Here is a 19,349-nt window from a genome sequence, read left to right on the forward strand (position 1 = left end):
TCTGACCATGTTCAGCTATATAAGGACAAGGACAGATTAGTGAGAGAGTAGGAATCACCATAGCTGGGCTTTTGCCAAGTGAGTGTGATAAGACAGGGGTAAGGGAATAGAGGATGTAGGTCAGGAGGCGTTGCAATGATAACTCGGGAAATTTAGATTCATAAAGAGTGAAGAGAAGACAGGAAATAAGGAATAGTAGAAAAGCAGTAGACGGAAGTAAAGGTCTCAAGGGGGCTTAAAGGGCTGTCGAATCAGTATGAAAGGGGACACATTGGAGAGATAGTAGGTTGTGGTCTGAGAATGAGACATTAAATTTATGATAGGCAGAGCAGCGCTCCCCCTAAGATGTCTGCAACTTAATCCCCCAAACCTATGAATATGTTCCCTTACTTGGCAAAAGGGACTTTGCACAAGTGATTAAGTCAAGGATCTTAAAATGGGATATTATCCTGGATTGTCCGAGTGGGCCCAATGTGATCACAAGTGTCCTTTTAAGTAGATGAAAGAAGCTTAAGAAAAGAAAGTCAGAGAAAATACGTGACAAGAGAAGCAAGGCCAGAAAGATGCAACATTGATGGCCTTGAAGATGGAGGAAAGGGGCCACGAGCCAAGGAATGTGGGCAACTTTTGGAAGCTGGAAAAGGCAAAGAAAGAAATTCTCCCCTAGAGCTTCTGGACAGAATGCATCTCTGCTGACTCAGATTTAGCCCAATGAGTCCCCACTGGATTTCTGAACTATGAACTATAAGATAATACATTCATATTGTTTGAAGCCACTGGGTATGCTATAATTTGAGGGGAGCAGTGATAGAAAGGAGAAGGCAATGGCAAACCACTCCAATGTTCTTGCCTGGAGAATCCCAGGGACGGGGGAGCCTGGCGGGCTGCCGTCTATGGCATCGCACAGAGTCAGACACGACTGAAGCGACGTAGCAGCAGCAGCAGCAGTGATAGAAAGCTAATACACCTTTTAATCAATTTCATGCAGGCTTAGACACAAGAATAAAAGTCTAATTCTAGATAACAAAGCATACACAAGAAGTTATAAACAGAAGAGTGTTGTTTCTCTAAACTCAGCAAAATTAATTTAGGTAAATATTATTTAAGGCTAGTATATCATTTCTTTGTTCATATGTTCTCCTGCCTACATCTAATACTTTTCCACTTCCTTACTCATGATTTTTTTTCATCCTTTTTAAAAAAATTTTTCCTCACATCCATAGGCTTTTTGGTCTTTTTTTCCCACAGTTTTCAGAAATTTAAGGATAATTGACTAACAATATTATATTATTTCAGGAGTACAACATAGTGATTTGATATTTTTATACATTACAAAATGATCACCATTTTAAGTCTAATTATCATCTGTCACCATACAAAGTTGTTGTTCAGTTGCTCAGTCGTGTCCGACTCTTTGCGACCCCACGGACTGCAGCATGCCAGGCCTCCCTGTCCTTCACCATCTCCCAGGGCCTGTCAAACTCATGTCCATTGAGCCAGTAATGCCATCCAACCATCTCATCCTCTGTCGTCCCTACCTCCTCCTGCCTTCACTCTTTCTAAGCATCAGGGTCTTTTCTAATGAGTCAGCTCTTTGCATTAGGTGGCCAAAGTACTGGAGCTTCAGCTTCAGCATCAGTCCTTCCAATGAATATTCAGTGTTGATTTCCTTTAGGACTGACTGGTTTGATCCCCTTGCAGTCCAAGGGACTCTCGAGAGTCTTCTCCAACATCACAGTTCAAAAGCATCAATTCTTTGGCACTCAGCCTTCTTTATGGCCCAACTCTCGCATCCATACATGACTACTGAAAAAACTGTAGCTTTGACTATATGGATCTTTGTTGGCAAAGGAATACTATTGATTATATTTGTACCATGAATAGAAATTTAAATAATAAATTGAAGAATGTATAAGTGTTTGAAAATTATAATGATGTCTAGGATATAACGGGAAAAGGAAACGGCAAACCACTCCAGTATTCTTGCCTGGAGAATCCCAGGGGCGGGGGAGCCTGGTGGGCTGCCGTCTATGGGGTCGCACAGAGTCGGACACGACTGAAGTGACTTAGCAGCAGCAGCAGCAGGATATAACGAATTATTATTGATGATATGGTGGTAAATATAAATCCTCTAAAATTTTCCAGAAAATAATATTAAAATGAGTGAAATATTTAGAATGATATTCTAAATATTCTTTTTAATAGATGGCATTATCACACTGACCTAGATTCCCCCTATATCCAGATGGTATTGTGAGAAGATTATACACCATCAGAGACAGGTTATAATGACTTCTACAGATTTGGCTGAATCATTTTCAAACCTTTCTACTGAGATTTAGGATACATTATGATCATATTCTAAGATCTATAGAAATATTTAGAAAGGAAGAGTTATATATAGATAACTTTTAGCAAAAATTTTAGTACAAAAAATGAGTAAAAGAAAAACTGACATAGAGCATTTTTTAAAACATGATTTTCTTAATTCAATATAGCATCTTTTGTATGTCTAATCTAGTATTTTTTTTCTTTTTTTTTAATCTAGTATTTTTTACATTCTAGAAATTTCACTTTATTTGAATGTTTTCAACTTAATACCTGTTCAGATGTGTTTGTAGATTGTTTCTCTATTTTTTTTTCTTTGTCATGTTTATGTGTGGGTTTAGGAGGTTCTTTTTTAAGCTTTACTTACTTTCAATTGAATGTGATCTTGATATCAATATTATTCTCTGAAAATAAAACAAATTTACTAATATTTATATATATATACATATTCAGTATTTTATTTAACATAGCATTCAAATTCATATTTTTCTGAAGAAAATTTTTTGCAAAGGAAGTTTTTTAGGAATATGTTTTATAACTCATTCCTCTCAAAAAATATTTTCTTCCAGGCTCTGTTTATTTTGAAGGGAAGTTGTTTTCATGTCTTGTATTGTTTTTAAATTTCTAAAATATATATCTACAGCTGTTTAATTTCCTTCTGAACAAATGCCCAGCAAAGAAAACCACAAGAAGAAATCACATCCCACAAAACCTCAATGTATAAAAGTAGATTCCCTAAAAACACAAACTCTTGGGCCTCTGCTGGGAAAGCCACATCCTTAAGAGTATTTTAAAAATATTCTTAAAAAAAAATAAAAATTTGACTGTCAAACAACTATAGACAGGACTATTACTTGCCTAAGTATTAATAACTTTACAGTTGTTCTCTTGATGTCAAAAGAAAAGTTACGTGGTATTAGATTTAACTGAATTGAGACACTCATTTAAAATAAAATTACATGTAGAATACAGTACAAAAAATAATTTTCGCATTGCTTTTTGAAATATTATCCTTGCTACAGTGCATGAGAATCACAAAACAATTTTTATATTGTTCTTTTTACTTCTCTTTTATAAAACACCAAGTGTTTTAGTAATTAACATTTTTCAAATACAAACAAGAACACTTAAAATAACAGTGTATTAGGACTTCTCCGGTGGTCCAGTGGCTAGAATGCCATGCTCCCAGTGCAGAGGGCCTGGGTTCTACTCCCAGTTAGGGAACTAGATCCCACATGCTGCAACTAAGACTTAGTGCAGCCAAATAAAATAAATGGCAGTGTATTGATGACGCCAGTGGTGATAGCCTTGCATCTCACTCAAGAAAACCAATGATTCCCATGACTTAGAAGACCCATCTAAGTCATGATCTGGCCCCCTCCCTCTAACCTCTTTTATCTCATCTTCTTTTTCTTTCCTCACCCCTCATCCACAATTATTTCATCCCAGCTACACTGATATCCTTAGTGGGCCTTTTATTCTAAACATGTTCTCCCTAAAATTTCATACTCTCTTCCCTACTTTATTCTTATCCTTAGAAGTTATTGCTACTTACGTATTTAATTATTTACCTTGGTTTGATCTCCTGGAATGTAAGCTCCATGACAACAGTGACTTTTGCTAGGATTTTATTTGCTTGTTTAACTATTCTATCTATAGGCCGTACAAAAGAGCCATCACATAGAAGATCCTCAATTAAATGAAGGAAGGTATTAGTATTAGCCTTTTATCTAGAATGAAATACAGTATATGAAATATAACTTGCTTAAAACTCATAAGGGCTTCCCTGGTGGCTCAGCAGTAAAGAAAGCCAATCCAGGAAACATGGGTTCCATCTCTGGGTTGGGAAGATTCTTTGGAGAAGGAAGTGGAAGCCCACTCAGACTTTTGAGAGTCCCTTGGACTGCAAGGAGATCAAACCAGTCAATCCTAAAAGAGATCAACCCTGAATATTCATTGGAAGGACAGATGCTGATGCTGAAGCTCCAATATTTTGGCCACCTGATGCAAATTGCTAACTCATTGGAAAAGACCCTGATGCTAGGAAAGATTGAAGGCAAAGGAAGCGGGCAACAGAGGATGAGATAGTTACATAGTGTCACTGACTCAATGGACATGAATTTGAGCAAACTCTGGGAGAGAGTGGACAGAGGAGCCTGGCGTGCTACAGTCCATGGGGTCACAAAGAATGGCATATGACTTAGTAACTGAACAACAGGTGCATGCAGGCATGCTCAGTTGTGTCAGACTCTTTGCGACCCCGTAGACTGTAGCCCACCAAGCTCCTCTGGCGTTTTCCTGGCAAGAGTATTGAAGTGTGTTGTCCTTTCGTACTCCCAGGGATCAAACCCACATTCCCTGCTTCTCCTGCATGGGTAGGTGGAATCTTTACCACTGTGCTACCTGGGAAACCCAAACAAAAACAACAAACTCATAAAGTCGAGTAGAAAAAGTATTAACGTATGGGCTACCATGAATATTCTTACCATCTGCCAAGAATTAAGTAATCAGTTCAGTTCAGTCACTCAGTCGTGTCCGACTCTTTGCGACCCCATGAACCGCAGCACACTAGGCCTCCCTGTCCATCACCAACTCCCAGAGTCCACCCAAACCCATGTCCATTGAGTCAGTGATGCCATCCAACCATCTCATCTTCTATTGTCCCCTTCTCCTCCTGCCCTCAATCTTTCCCAGCATCAGGGTCTTTTCCAATGAGTCAGCTCTTCACATCAGGTGGCCAAAGTATTGGAGTTTCAGCTTCAACATCAGTCCTTCCAAAGAACATCCAGGACTGATCTCCTTTAGGATGGACTGGTTGGATCTCCTTGCAGTCCAAGGGACTCTCAAGAGTCTTCTCCAACACCACAGCTCAAAAGCATCAATTCTTCGGCCCTCAGCTTTCTTCACAGTCCAACTCTCACATCCATACATGATCACCGGAAAAACCATAGCCTTGACTAGACGGACCTGCTGGCAAAGTAATGTCCCTGCTTTTTAATATGCTGCGTAGGTTGGTCATAACTTTCCTTCCAAGGAGTAAGTGTCTTTTAATTTCATGGCTGCAATCATCATCTGCAGTGATTTTGGAGCCCCCCAAAATAAAGTCTGACACTGTTTCCACTGCTTCCCCATCTATTTCCCATGAAGTGATGGGACCAGATGCCATGATCTTCGTTTTCTGAATGTTGAGCTTTAAGCCAACTTTTTCACTCTCCTCTTTCACTTTCATCAAGAGGCTCTTTAGTTCTTCACTTTCTGCCATAAGGGTGATGCTATCTGCATATCTGAGGTTATTGATATTTCTCCCGCCAATCTTGATTCCAGCTTGTGCTTCATCCAGCCCAGCGTTTCTCATGATGTACTCTGCATAGAAGTTCAATAAGCAGGGTGACAATATACAGCCTTGACGTACTCCTTTTCCTATTTGGAACCAGTCTGTTGTTCCATGTCCAGTTCTAACTGTTGCTCCCTGACCTGCATACAGGTAATAGAAAGTGTATGTTTTACACTATATCAATAGGGTCCAGTTAGGAGGCTTGAAACCATATAGTATTAAAATGTGAACAAGGCAAGTTTACATAAAGAATTATTAACTACTACAAGAGACTTTTTATAAGCAGCAATATATTGGCTTGTAGAAAGTAAAAATATAAAGAGATATCAGCATAGGTACATAGAGCCATGAGCTCTATAAGGTAGAGCATCCTTGATGGAATCCCCCAGGACTGAGACTAGACCTTGATGGAGAGGGTAACATAGGCTCTTGGGTGGTAAAGAAGTCACAGTGGTATTGAAATCAAGCAGGACCCTGCAGGATCCTCCCAAGGACAAGCCCCTCTATGTCCCCACTTCTTATTTATAGGAAAAAGCTTTAGTCTCCTAGGCCTTCCCTGAGTTCCAAAGAGCACACTCAAACAATTAATGATTAGAGAAGTGAGAGAATACAGAAAGTAAGGAAAAGCAATCAAGCCAGGAAAGTAATACTAGCTTGAACAATGCTGCTAAGTCACTTCAGTCGTGTCCGACTCTGTGTGACCCCATAGATGGCAGCCCATGAGGCTCCCCTGTCCCTGGAATCCTCCAGGCAAGAACACTGGAGTGGGTTGCCATTTCTTTCTCCAATGCAGGAAAGTGAAAAGTGAAAGTGAAGTCACTCAGTCGTGTCCGACTCTTAGTGACCCCAAGGACTGTGGCCCACCAGGCTCCTCTGTCCATGGGATTTTCCAGGCAAGAGTGCTGGAGTGGGGTGCCATTGCCTTCTCCTCTCTGGAACAATAGTTCAGTGATAAACAGAATCACAGGATTCCTAGCTTCTCCTCAAGGGATATAGATAACAATCTGATGTGTATCTTTGAATGATTTTGCAGAAGCTAAACCCCTACCCACCCACCACGCAGTGGAGGATGTCGACTATGTACTGTTCAAAAGCACTAGACCCCAGGGCTTCCTAGGTGGTGTTAGTGGTAAAGAAGCTGCCTGCCAAGCAGGAGACATGAGAGATGTGGGTTCGATCCCTGGGTTGGGAAGTTTCCCTGGAGTAGGAAATGGCAACCCACTCCAGTATTCTTGCCTGGAAAATTCCATGGGCAGAAAAGACTGGTGGACTAGAGTCCACAGGGTCACAAAGAATCAGACACGATGGAGCACACACAAAAAAAAACGGTGGATTTTTGTGAAAGAAGATACTGAGATAAAAGCACTAGACCCCATAGTGGTTGGAACCAGAAGACTGATTAAGATTCCTGAAACAAACATTAACCTGCTACCTCACTACCAGCCAATCAGAAGAATGTCTACAAGCTGACCGTGTACCCTATGACCCTTAGTCATAATGCTGCCTGTAAACATCCTTGCCTGAAAGTCATTGGGGAGTTCAGGTCTTTTGAACATTCAGTTCAGTTCAGTTCAGTTCAGTCGCTCAGTCGTGTCCGACTCTTTGCAACCCCGTGAATCGCAGCACGCCAGGCCTCCCTGTCCACTACCAACTCCCGGAGTTCACTCAGACTCACGTGCATCGAGTCCGTGATGCCATCCAGCCATCTCATCCTCTGTCGTCCCCTTCTTCTCCTGCCCCCAATCCCTCCCAGCATCAGAGTCTTTTCCAATGAGTCAACTCTTCACATGAGTTTTGAACATTAGCTGCCGATTATCCTTGCATGCATGCTAAGTCGCTTCAGTCGTGTCTGACTCTTTGTGACCCTATGGACTGTAGCCCGCCAGGCTCCTCTGTTCATGAGGATTCTCCAGGCAGGAATACTGGAGTGGGTTGTACCCTGCAGATAAATGTTGTACTTTCCATCACTGTGATCCTGAGTCAGTAGATTGGCTTTGCTGTGCGTCATGCAAGTGAACCCAAGTTCAGTCTGTAACAGGACAGTGCATGTGGAAATTTCTGGAAAGCACCCTACTGGGGAAAGCTATTCATAGAGCGGTGTCTCATGGAAGACCCTTCATTACTCAAGTCATTTGATGTGGGAGCTAAGGAGACCTGGGTGCTGTTGGTCTTGAAGCACTGCAGGAGTTGGATGTTGAAGAAGCCCTGTGTACCCTAAGAACTTGCTGAGCAAGCACTGTAAAACCAGGAGGGAAAGCAGAAAGCCCCTCCCCCATCTCGCCAGTGCTCTCCACTGACAAAGCTTAACACTGTGCAAAGATGCATAAACAATAAACTTTTAACTTTTTTTCTTTTTTTTTATTCACATGTATGATGGAATATTTGTAATCCTATAACATATATTTTATTACCTGACAAATTCTTTCTTTTTTTAATTCTTTTAATTTATTTATTCATTAAAAAAATTTTTTTTTGTTTGTACCCCATGGCATGTGGGACTTTAGTTTTCAGTTTCCTAACCAGGGATCAAAACTGTACCCCCTGCATTGGAAGCAGAGAGTCTTAACCACTGGACCACCAGGGAAGTCTCATAAAGGATCAATTTTAAAGGGCCCATCTCCATTTTCACAGAGCAGGCAATGAAATACTTAGAACCGAAAAGGAATGAACTGAATACCAGCACAATATCTATTTCCCAAAATTATAATAAATAGTACTATTTTACATACTCCTGAATATTTGGAAAAATGCATATTTCCTACCTGAAACCTATATTTTTAGGAGACTCTGTGATATAGGCCAAGATTTTATCCCACAGAAGTACCATCTGAAATATACAGGCCTTCGGAATATGTGGACTTCCCAAAGTAAAAATCATCTGTGCTCACGTTCTGGACAAATTCATTTGAATGTTATAAGTGATAGCTATATTGATAAATTTAGTGAGCTGCTCAGGAATGATAAATTCAAAGGTAAAAAGATGAAAGGCTTAAGAATTAGAAACATTTAATATTAACTGCAGCAATTACAAATATGTCTTATGTTGTCATTTTTGCTGGGAAGTGTTCATGTTTGAATTACAATAATAATATCTTCTTAAAATAGTAAGCTCTTCCCTGGTGGCTAACAGGTTAAAGTGTCTGCCTCTAATGTGGGAGACCTGGGTTCGATCCCTGGGTTGGGAAGATCCCCTGGAGAAGGAAATGGCAACCCACTCCAGTACTCTTGCCTGGAGAATCCCATGGACGGAGGAGCCTGGTGGGCTACAGTCCATGGGGTCTCAGAGTCAGACACGACTGAGCGACTTCACTATCACTATCACTAGAATAGTAAGCAGTACACTTTGATAAAAGTCTAAGATACATCAATTATAGGAAAACTTAGGTTCATGAAGGATTTCAGGGATGAAAATTGCCTGAACTTGAATTTTGTTTGCTATATTCTTAGGCTGTTAAAACATTCTCTTTCAAGTATTCTCAATAAAAGTTAAGCTTAAAAGTATTTTCCAATAGAATCCACCGTTTCCCCTTTATAAGAGTTTATTCAAGATATATAAGACATAGCTCCTGCCCTAATGTCAATCTGAAAATATAAAATAGCATTAGGCTTTTAATGTTACAGAGAGGGGGATTCCCTGCCTGCCCAGTGGTCAGGACTTGGCACTTTGCACTGCCGGGGCCACTGTTCAGTCCCTGATGGGGAAACTAATATCCTGAAAGTCCTGGAGCATGGCCAAAAAAAAACCCCAAGCTGTCACAGAGAATCAGATTTGGAGGGGTGCATAGACCAGAGTGATTAGCAAAACACAGCAGGTTGAGTCTAGATGGTTGGCTGCATTTGAAATCAACTTTTTCTATGTATATTTTTATACCTAATAAGTATGCCTCATCAACGGTTAATTCACATATTGTAGGCAGAAGTAGGAAAAATTGCCCCAGCATATGAGCTGTTTCTTGCAAAACCAGAAAGAGCAAGGTTAGAAGATAAAAATGATTAGAATTGTGAAGTGTGACGAGCTGACTTTTTCTTTTCAATTTAAAAGCTATACGTCATTAAGTTTAAGAGTGCTGTGGAGGACAATGCACTGCTAGATGAATGCTGGCGTTCCAGCTACAGTTTCACTGCTATGGGGAAAAAGAACATGCTGCCTAAATGGCAGTATGTGCAGCGCACTGGATCATCTATTTACATACCTCTTCATCTAGAGGTATGCAAGTCAACTAAGATTTCCGTTTCTTTCTGTTTTCAATTTAATTTAATTTGGGGCTAGTTTATCAGCTCATATTAATAAAACTTAAGAATTGACAGATGATGTATTACGAGTATTGTTCTTTCGATCCGACTACTCATTCTACTTCTCCATCTACTCATTTCTACTCCTTGAGAGCTATTTCCAGTGTCTCGGATAGCCTGCAAGAAACAGTCTACATAAACATATTTTTTTAAAAAACAATTATTTACTTACTTTAATTATTATTTTTTTTAATTTGGCTGTACTGAATCTTAGTTGCAGCACCCAGGATCTTCACTCTTCACTGTGGCACTCGGGATCCTTAGTTGCGGCACGAGAACTCTTAGTTGCCGCATGCAAGCTCTTAATTGAAGCATGTGGGATCTAGTTCCCTGACCAAGGATTGAACCTACGCCTGCTGCATTGGGAGTATGGCATCTCAGAGCAGACCACCAGGGAAGTCTCCCACATAAATGCAAATATATATATTTGCACACAGATACATATATTCTATTTTCTCTTCCCCACTCCACTTTTTTAGTAGCATATTATATACACTCATCTCTGTCTTAATTAACTTCATTTATGATACATTACACAAATAATACAATTTACCAAGTTTATGTGTACAATTCAATGAGCTTTGGTAAATGCATACACTCACATAACTGACACCATAAACATGGTATAGAATATGCCTATCTTTTAAAATGGCAACCTTGGGCCTCTTTGCTGTCAGTCTTTTCCTGCCATCCCTTGGCCCCTGACAATAACTGAGTTTTTTTCACTAGAGTTCTGTCTTTCTTAGAATTTCACTGAAATGGAATCATAGAGTGTGTAGTCTTTTGTGTCTGGCTTTTTTCATTTAGCATAGTGCTTTGGAGATTATTTCAAGTTGTTGTTTGTATCATTTCTTTTTATTGCTGAGTAGTATTCCTTTCAGAGAAGGCAATGGCAACCTACTCCAGTACTCTTGCCTGGAAACTCCCATGGACGGAGGAGCCTGGTTGGCTGCAGTCCATGGGGTCGCAAAGAGTCGGACACGACTGAAGCGACCTAGCAGCAGCAGCAGCAGCAGCAACAGCAGTATTCCTTTGCATACAGTTTGTTGGTATTCATCAGTTGATGGACAAGTGCTTTCTCCAGTTTGGGGCTACTATGAAAGAAGCTATTATGAACATTCATGTACAAGCTTTGTCTTGATGGATATTTCATTTCTCTTAGGTGTAAAAAATACTTAGGACTGAAATTCCAAGGTTGTATAGTAAATTTACATTTAACTTATTAAGAATCTGCCTATTGCTTTCAAAATGTCTACCATTTTGCATTCCCAACAGCAATGAATAAAAATTCTTGGTGGTCATATCATCATATACTTGGTATAGTGTTGTTGTTGTTGTTGTTTTTGTTTGTATTAGCCATTCTAGCAAACACTGAGTGGGTATTAATTTGTATTTCCCTAATGGCTAACAATGTTGAGCACATTTCCATGTGTTTATTTGCCATCTTTATACTTTTTATAGTGATGTGTCTGTTCAAATCTTTTGACCATTTAAAATTTTTATTTGCTTGTCTTTTTATTATTGAGTTGTAAGAGTGAAGAAGAACTAAAGAGCCTCTTGATGAAAGTGAAAGAGGAAAGTGAAAAAGTTGGCTTAAAGCTCAACATTCAGAAAACTTAAGATCATGGCATCCAGTCCCATCACTTCATGGCAAATAGATGGGGAAACAGTGGAACAGTGACAAACTATTTTTCTGGGCTCCAAAATCACTGCAGATGGTGACTGCAGCCATGAAATTAAAAGACACTTACTCCTTGAAGGAAAGTTATGACCAATCTAGACAGCATATTAAAAAGCAGAGACATTACTTTGTCAACAAAGGTCCTTCTAGTCAAGGCAATGGTTTTTCCAGTAGTCATGTATGGATATGAGAGTTGGACTATAAAGAAAGCTGAGTGCTGAAGAATTGATGCTTTTCACTGCAAGGAGATCCAACCAGTCCATCCTAAAGGAGATCAGTCCTGGGTGTTCATTGGAAGGACTGATGTTGAAACTGAAACTCCAATACTTTTGGTCACCTGATGCGAAGAGCTGACTCATTGGAAAAGACCCTGATGCTGGGAAAGATTGAGGGCAGGAGGAGAAGGGGACGACAGAGAATGAGATGGTTGGATGGCATCACCGACTCAATGGACATGAGTTTGAGTACACTCTGGGAGTTGGTGATGGACAGGGAGGCCTGGCGTGCTGCACAGTTCATGGGGTTGCAAAGAGTCAGGGACGACTGAGCAACTGAACTGAACTGAACTGAACTGAAGAGTTCTTTGTTCTAGATACAAGTCCTTTGATGTATGTTTTGCAAACATTTCTATTGGTCTGTTTTTTCACTCTCTTAACAGTATTTTTTGGAAGAGCATGTTTTACATTTTAATGAAGTTTAATGTATCACTTTCCTTTATAGCTTATGTTTTTAAGTCCTATTTAAGAAATATTTACTTACTGCAAAGTTATTAAGATTTTCTCCTATATTTTCTTCCAGAAATTTCAGGTTTTATTTTCACATTTAGGTCAGTTAATACGACTTAATGTTCTAAATGGCAAATGGTCATCTGTCTTTCTTTCCTCGCACTAAAATGCATAGGCATCTTGGTCAAAATTCCATTGACTATACATGTATAGGTCTACTTTTGGATTCTGTTCCACTGATTTATAGGTCTATCTTTACACCACCTTCACTTGATTACTGAAGCTTTATAATAAGTTTTGAAATCAGGAAGTTCTCCAAATTTCTGCTTATTTTACAAATTTGTTTTGGTTATTCTCTCATTTTAATTGTTTCCCCTTTAAATAGGCCATGTTTCCGTTTTTTTGCTTTGTGCTTGTTTATTGAGATTTGGACATCTGAAAAATAGCTTAGCTAGAGATTTGGGCATACGAAAACTAGCTTAGCTAGAGATTTGGGGACCTATAAGAACTTTTCTGGGTAAGGATCTTCTCTGGACTTGTGCAGGTAACTTCCCAGTCAGAGGTTTGCCTCTGCGGCTTCTTGGAGCTCATAATCTTCTTCTCCCTCTAGAGTCTGTCTGAGGTACTGCGTTCTCTCTGGTTGGGTGGTGGTGGTCAGTCCCTAGGTTCTGTCTCACATTTTGCGACTCTATGGACTGCAGCATGCCAGGCTTCCCTGTCCTCCACTATCTCCTAGAGTTTGCTCAAACTCATGTCCACTGGGCCTTCCCTGGTAACTCAGCTGCAATGAGGGAGAATTGGGTTCGCCTGCAATTTGGGAGACCTGGGTTCAATCTCTGGATTGGGAAGATCCCTCGGAGGAGAGCATGACAACCCACTCCAGTATTCATGCCTGGGAAATCCCGTGGACAGAAGAACCTGGTGGGCTACAGTCCATAGGTTTGCAAAGAGTCTGACATGACTGAGCGACTAATCACACACATGTCCATTGAGTTGGCGATGCCATCCAACCATCTCATCCTCTGTCACCCCTTTCTCCTCATGGCCTCAATCTTTCCCAACATCAAGGACTTTCCAATGAGTCAGCTCTTCACATCAGGTGACCAAAGTATTGAAGCTTAAGCATCAGTCCTTCCAATGAATATTCAGGATTGATTTCCTTTAGGATTGACTGGTTTGTTCTCCTCACAGTCCAAAGGACTCTAAAGGGTCTTCTCCAGCACCACAGTTCGAAAGCATCAGTTTTTCAGTGCTCAGCCTTCATTATGGGCCAAGTTTCACATCCATATATGACTACTGGAAAAACCATGGTTTTGTCAGCAAAGTGATATTTCAACAAGCAATCTTGATTCCAGCTTTGATTCATCCAGCCTGGCATTTCGCATGATACATGCCGTTCAGTTCAGTTCAGTCGCTCAGTCGTGTCTAACTCTTTACAACCCCATGGACTGCAGCACGCCAGGCCTCCCTGTCTATCACCAACTCCCAGAGTGTACTCAAACTCATGTCCATTGAGTCTGTGATGCCATCAAACCATCTCATCCTCTGTTGTCTCATCCCCTACTCCTCTCACCTTCAATCTTTCCCAGCATCAAGGTCTTTCAAATGAGTCAGCTCTTCACATCAGGTGGCCAAAAGTATTGGAGTTTCAGCTTCAACATCAGTCCTTTCAGTGAACACCCAGGACTGGTCTCCTGTAGGATGGACTGGTTGGATCTCCTTGCAGTCCAAGGGACTCTCAAGACTTCTCCAACCACCACAGTTCAAAAGCATCAATTCTTCAGCACTCAGCTTTCTTTATAGTCCAGTTCTCACATCCATACATGACCACTGGAAAAACCATAGCCTTGACTGGACAGACCTTATTTGACAAAGTAATGTCTCTGTTTTTTAATATACTCTCTAGGTTGGTCATAACTTTTCTTCCAAGGAGTAAGCGTCTTTTAATTTCATGGCTGCAGTCACCATCTGCAGTGATTTTGGAGCCCAGAAAAATAAAGTCTGACACTGTTTCCACTGTTTCCCCATCTATTTGCCATGAAGTGATGGGACCAGATGCCATGATCTTAAGTTTTCTGAATGTTGAGCTTTAAGCCAACTTTTTCACTTTCCTCTTTCACTTTCATCAAGAGGCTCTTCAGTTCTTCACTTTCTGCCATAAGGATGGTGTCATCTGCATATTTGAGAGTATTGCTGTTTCTCCTGGCCATCTTGATTCCAGCCTGTGCTTCTTCCTGCCCAGCATTTCTCATGATGTACTCTGCATATAAGTTAAATAGGCAGGGTGACAATATACAGCCTTGATGTACTCCTTTTCCTATTTGGAACCAGTCTGTTGTTCTAACTGCTGCTTCCTGCTCTGCATACAGGTTTCTCAAGAGGCACGTCAGGTGGTCTGGTATTCCCATCTCTTTCAGAATTTTCCACAGTTTATTGTGATCCACACAGTCAAAGGCTTTGGCATAGTCAATAAAACAGAAATAGATGTCTTTCTGGAACTCTCATGCTTTTTTGATGATCCAACAGATGTTGACAATTTGATCTTTGGTTCCTCTGCCTTTTCTAAAACCAGCTTGAACATCTGGAAGTTCATGGTTCATGTATTGTTGAAGTCCGGCTTGGAGAATTTTTAGCATTACTTTACTAGCATGTGAGATGAGTGCAATTGTGCAGTAGTTTGAGCATTCTTTGGCATTGCCTTTCTTACAGACTGAAATGAAAACTGACCTTTTCCAGTCCTGTGGCCACTGCTGAGTTTTCCAAATTTGCTGGCATATTGAGTGCAGCACTTTCACAGCATCATCTTTCAGGATTTGAAATAGCTCAACTGGAATTCTATCACCTCCACTAGCTTTGTTCGTAGTGATGCTTTCTAAGGCCCGCTTGACTTCATATTCCAGGATGTCTGGCTCTAGGTGAGTGATCACACCATCCTGATTATCTTGGTCGTGAAGATCTTTTTTGTACAGTTCTTCTGTGTATTCTTGCCACCTCTTCTTAATGTCTTCTGCTTTTGTTAGGCCCATACCATTTCTGTCCTTTATTGAGCCCATCTTTGCTTTGCATGATATACTCTGTATATAGGTTAAATAAGCAGGGTGACAATAAACAGCCTTGACATACTCCCTTCCCAATTTTGAAGCAGTCTATTGTTCCATGTCCGATTCTAATTGTTGCTTTTTGACTTGCATACATGTTTCTCAGGAGACAGATAAATGTGGTCTGACAGTCCCATCTCTTTAAGAATTTTCCACAGTTTGCTGTGATTCACACAGTCAAGGCTTTAGCACAGTCAATGAAGCAGAAGTTTTTCTGGAATGCTCGTGCTCCATGATGCAATGGATGTTGGCAATTTGTCCCTCTGCCTTTTCTAAATCCAGTTTGTACATCTGGAATTTCTTGGTTCATGTGCTGCTAAAGCCCAGCTTGAAGGTTTTGAGCATTACCTTGCTAGCATGTGAACTGGGAGAAATGGTAAAGTAGTTTTTCAACATTCTTTGGCATTGTTTTTCTTTGGGATTGGAATGAAAACTGAACATTTTCCAATCCTGTGGCCACTGTTGAATTCTCCAAATTTCCTGACATATTGAGTGCAGCACTTTAACATCATCATCTTTTAGGAGTTTAAATAGCTCAGCTGGAATTCTATCACCTCCACTAGCTTTATTCGTAGTAATGCCTCCTAAGGCCCACTTGACCTCACACTCCAGGAGGTCTAGCGTTAGGTGAGTGACCACACCACTGTGGCCATCCAGGTCTTTGAGACCTTTTCTGTATAGTTCTTCCATGTCTTCTTGCCACCTCTTCTTAATCTCTTCTGCCTCTGTTAAGTCCTTACCGTTTCTGTCCTTTATTGTGCCCATCTTTGCATGAAATGTTCTCTTGGTAGCTCCAGTTTTCTGTCTGATATAACAAGCTGTTGCATGGCATCCTTTTCAGCTTCCCCCAACCCAGCATTTAAAGTGCACATCCATTCTTTTTCCATCAGCAGACTGAATCAGATAAGACAGAAATCAATCCCTTGGGCAGAAAAACCAGGCCATTAGATTCACTTTTTTGTTTCCCTTCCAAGGGAGAATCTAGGAGTTGGGAGTGCCAGTGCTTTACTGGGAGTAGGCGGGGAAGACAGAGGAGCTAAGATAGGCAAATGGGAAGATCTTTCCTACTTGCTTCTTTATGTCTCTTCTTGGCTTTGCACTTGGCTGTTGCAGCCTCTTAACTGCTTTCTCACTGAGGCAATTTGGCACCTCTATTGTGTTTTTTAAATTTTTAGATATTTATCTTTTTGGGTTTTGGCTCACTATGTCTCTGTTGCTGCCCTTGGGCTTTCTCTAGTTGTGGAGAGTGGGGGCCACTCTCTAGTTGTGGTGTGTAAGCTCTCGTTGCTGTAACTTCTCTTGTTTGGAGCATGGACTCCAGGACGTGCTGGCTCAGGCGTTGTGGCGCACAGGCTTAGTTGCCCCGAGGGCATGTGGAATCTTTCAGGACCAGAGGTCCAACCTGTTTTGCCTGCACCAGCACGTGGATTCTTTGCCACTGGACCACCAGGGAAGTCCTGGCACCTCCACTGTTACTAAGTTAGTGTCTCCATGGGGAACAAAGGCCTCAAATTTCCTATTCCACCATCTTCTTGCTATCACTGCTCTTGTTCACATTTTTCAGTTTTGAAAACTCAAATTTATGGAAAAGTCCAGACTACTATAATGAACACTTACCTAAGCTGACTAGCAAAACTATGGCTAATATTTTCACCCATTTGCTTTATCTCTCTGTCTCTCATATGAACAAACACTGAACCATCTGAAGTTAAGTTGCAGACACATGTTTGACTCTAAATATTTCATGTGTATTCTTTAAAACAGGATGATATTTGTCAAATGATGACAGGATCAACACTTGATATAACAGTGTCAAATTGATTGTTTACTATAGAAAAGAGTTTTTTTAAATAGGACTTTTAGGATTGGCAGGCTTTTGGAAGCGTCCATGGGTTAACGTCATTAATTGTGGTGTGGTGACTTAGGCTACTGTTGACTGTTTGGCACTCCACGTCGTGTTTACTGGACTGAGTTCATAGCTGATGGGCTGACTTTCAGAAGTGAGGCCCTGATGCTGATTAGTTTGCTTTTAAAATCCGTGTTCACTGAGGTGAGCTGCCGATCAATCCAACAGGCTTAAGACCAGCTCTGATGATTACTTATAATTACGGCTTCTGAGGAAGCAGTGTTTTCCAGCATTTGTGGGGATCCTTTTATAATCAGTCCTCTCTTTTCATCCTCATTCAGTGAAAGCTGAAAGAGCAACCAAATGTCCAGATTTTTACCACCACTTTTGTTGATTGTTCCTGAGTGTTGAGGTTCCCTTTATGGAGATATGATTTGCAATTTGCACATTCATCATTGTGATTTTATCTTGCTTTTATCTTTGAATCATTTGCTGAATTACTGTTAGCCCAGTGGCTGGGTGGAATCATTTAAAAGTTTGGACAACAGACACTGAACAACAGTGACACAACAAATAAAATGAGAAGTTCCTGTGATATTAAAAGGGAAAGGAAGATACGCCATAGCCATGCACCAAGATTTTACAAGACTGAGGAATAAAACAAGGCCTAACAACTCACTGAGTTGACCTTAGTCAGTTTTCCTTTTCTTTCAACTTTAGTTTTATCTCCCCTAACGTGTCCTTCCCTATATGAGGAGAAATTTTAGTAATAGTACAGACTCTCTCCTGGCTAGCCAAAAAAAGAAAATTAAGGCTATTCTATTCTACTACCTGTAGGGCTCACTCAATGATAAGGAACACATTTTTAGTTACCATTTGAAGTTGTGCTTGTGGGTCGGGGAAAACATTTTGGGGAGGTTTTGACTCATTGGAAAAGACTCTGATGCTGGGAGGGATTGGGGGCAGGAGGAGAAGGGGACAACCGAGGATGAGATGGCTGGATGGCATCACTGACTCGATGGACGCGAGTCTGAGTGAACTCCGGGAGTTAGTGATGGACAGGGAGGCTTGGCGTGCTGCGATTCATGGGGTCGCAAAGAGTTGGACACGACTGAGTGACTGAACTAAACTGAACTGAACTTTCCCACAAAAGGCTTTATCTTTTATTTTTTATTATTTTTTTTAAATTTTTATTTTTACTTTACAATACTGTATTGGTTTTGCCATACATTGACATGAATCTGCCACGGGTGTATATGAGTTCCAAATCCTGAACCCCCCTCCCACCTCCCACCCCATATCATCTCTCTAGATCATCCCCGTGCACCAGCCCCAGGCATCCTGTATCCTGTATTGAACATAGACTGGCGATTCGTTTCTTACATGATAGTATACATGTTTCAATGCCATTCTCCCAAATCATCCCACCAAGTTTTATCTTTTAGACTCTTTTTAAAGAAATGTAGTTCACTGAAAGTGCTAAGGAGTTAAACTCCTCGAATGACCTCACAAATAGCCCTACAGATCATTAACCTTGGTTCTGGGTCAGCACTGAAGAGACCGACTTTCACAAAGGAAAAAGAATCCAGGAGGTACCCAAAGGGTATGATCAATCTAGAAGTTATAGATCTGTTGTTTTTGGGTGTAGTTATGAGAAACAATTACCACTTAAGCACAAGAATAGTTATATCCCTCTCTTGCCACAAAAGAATATTTTTGTTAATTTATATATTATACTTAATATAATTTTATATAATCTATTATCTTATACACTATTAACTAATATATACTGTATTATATAATATAGTTATTAATATATAAGCTATATTATATATTATAATACTGTATGTTACAATATTATATAAATTTTTAAAATATTTCATTTTTATTATGTAACTAGCATACCTTCAATTCCTTTTCAACCTGGCTGTATTAGCAAAGCTTAGGAGAACTAAATTATAGATTTATAAAAGTGATTATTTTTATTTTTAATTTTTTTCTTTTCCAGCTTTAAAAAATACATTTATTTATTTAATTTTATTCT

This window comes from Oryx dammah, unplaced genomic scaffold, assembly GCF_014754425.2.
Source record: "Oryx dammah isolate SB20612 unplaced genomic scaffold, SCBI_Odam_1.1 HiC_scaffold_27, whole genome shotgun sequence".
Lineage (NCBI taxonomy): Eukaryota > Metazoa > Chordata > Mammalia > Artiodactyla > Bovidae > Oryx > Oryx dammah.